Genomic DNA, 2,537 nt, shown 5'->3' with positions numbered 1-2,537 from the left:
CCTTTACTTAAGTTTCTCTCTTAGTAGCTTTTGTCAGAGCTACTGGAGCTTTTTTTTGTAATTTGAGTGAATTTTCCTTTTAATTAGTTTTCATATTATGTTCATATATATATGTATTAAGTCATATTTGAATGGGGTCACTTCAAACCCATTACATCCCTTGAGGAAGACCATTAGATGTGGCTGAAAGCTCCGGACGAGGCTACTAAATGGACCTTTAGTTGAGTTTTTTTGTATTTTGAGTGAATTTTTCCTTTAATTTAATCCTTAAATCAGCAAACACTTTACTTTAATTTACTTTACTTTAAGAGTCCTGGAAAAGAAATACTCAAGATTCACTTACTAGCTTTTGTCAGAGCTTTCAACTGCAACGCATGGTCTTCTTTACCAGATTAATTCAGATTAATGCCTGAAGAAGACCTTCACATGTAGCTGAAAGCTCTGGAAAAAGCTACTAAATGGCTAGTGATGAATAGTTGACAGTCAGTAGTCTTACTTTTCCTTTTTGTTGTAATTTGAGTGAATCTTCCCTTTAATTTCTCCTTAAATCAGAAACACGCCCTTTAATTTAATGTCTGAGTTTTGGCGGGAAAACCCCCCCAAAAGAAAACTAGACTCAAGTTCCACTTACTAGCTTTTTCCAGAGCTTTCAACCACAACTCAGGATCTGCTGGATGGATTCACATCAAACCGTCTTCAACCGTCTTCAACACACATGAGGAAGACCATGAGCTGCAGCTGAAAGTCCAGAAAAAGAACAAAGTTACTGTCTATTTTTTTAGTTAAATTATTATTATTATTATTATAGTAGTAGTAGTAATTTAGGTAAATTTGGTGTAGCCTCCCTTTAATTTATCTTTACAAAACAGCCTGACTCATGTTTATAATGTGAGTCAGAGCAACATGTTGAGTCTTTTATTAAAAATGAATAACAATAAATTAATGCAGGACAGAAACCACAAGAATTAGTTTAGTCATTATTAGAAAATTATACATTTAGTAGATTTTCAGCTGTGATTTTTAAAGTAAAACTAAGCAAGCTGAGGCCTTTTTATAAAGCACATTTCAACTATACAGCACATTTATAAAGACAATAAAATAAAACTGTTAAAAAAAATAACTTGAATAAAAATTAAAGCACAGTGCAAGATATGAATAATAACTTAAATTACTGATTTTGTGTCTTTAATCAGCTGTTTTATCCATTTAAACTCCATTAAAATGTTTTTTTTCTGCACAAAAAGGAGGAACGGTTCTGCACGTGCTCACCTTTAGAACGTTCAGGATTTGTGACGTCACAACTAGCCTGCAGCCAAGCACGAGGAAAGTTATTGATTTATTTAGGCGGGAAAACCACATTTGACACAGTTTACTATTCAAATTAGAGTATTTTTATATATTGAAATGTATCTTTAGAGTGTCAGACGTCTTTATTTTATATTTAAGGGTTTATTATAAAAGATTCATTTAGGTTTTAAATCTCCTGCACGTGCCTCCTGCAGACTGACTGACAGACAGACTGGCTGGTTAGAGTTGACTTAACTGGTGGCCGACCGCACGACAGTCAGAGTGGCTTTATTATCAGTGTGCAGAGCCAGAGATAACACACACACACACACACACACACACACACACACACACACACACACACACACACACGGGGAGGGCATGATGTTGAGGTCTTGCCAGCCCAGAGGAACAAAAACAGGCCAAAAAACACCAGAAACCAGGGTGTTGACGGTGCTGATGGTGATGTTTCTGCAGAAGGAGGGAGGAGAGGAGGAAGAGGAGGGTGGTGTTGGGTGTGGGTGTGAGGGTGGGGGGTAAGCTCGTGGTGGGGGCCTGTGAAACGTCAGACACAGCATAAAGGCATTGCCACGTAATTACGGGGCTCCTATTAAGAGTGTGTGTCCGCCCTCAACAGCGCAGCGCAGCACAGCAGAGCCGCAAAGTTTCATTTAGAGAGGGAGAGAGAGAGAGAGAGAGAGAGAGAGAGAGAGAGAGAGAGCGCATCTGGTCGTCATCAGCAGCAGCAGCTCTTCCTGCTCAGATGTGACTCAACCAGAGTGGGAAGAGAGCTCTCCTTCTCCTCCTTCTTCTTCTTCTTAGAGGACTTCTTCTCCTGAACGCGTCTTTGATTTGAAGAGTCGCAGCAGGACGAACTGAGGCTCATACTTTTATTTACTTTTTTCTACTTGTTTTGCTGTCGCCGCTGGATGGATTGTGTGGACGGGTTTTAACGGGAGGAAAAAGAAAAAAAAAGAGAAGAAAAAAAAGCGAGGAGAAAGAAAAGTTGAGTGAGAGTTTTTGTGTTTGAGCTCCTTCGCGGCTCAGCTGGATGTGAACAGATCCGCTTTCTGCTCGGAGCAGCCGAGTTGGTCTCTGGCTGGTTTCTGGAGACGCTGCATGCACGGATCTACTTCTCCTTTTACTCCTTTTTTTCTCATTATTAGCTCCGTTTTTCTCCCCTTCCTTCCTCCTCCACCTCCACCACCACCTCCTCCTCCCCAGCTGTTCTCCCCCCTTTTATTTGCGTC

Source organism: Scomber japonicus, chromosome 7 (assembly GCF_027409825.1).
Source record: "Scomber japonicus isolate fScoJap1 chromosome 7, fScoJap1.pri, whole genome shotgun sequence".
In the NCBI taxonomy this organism is placed as follows: Eukaryota; Metazoa; Chordata; class Actinopteri; order Scombriformes; family Scombridae; genus Scomber; species Scomber japonicus.
Note: the sequence above shows the minus strand (reverse complement) of the source record.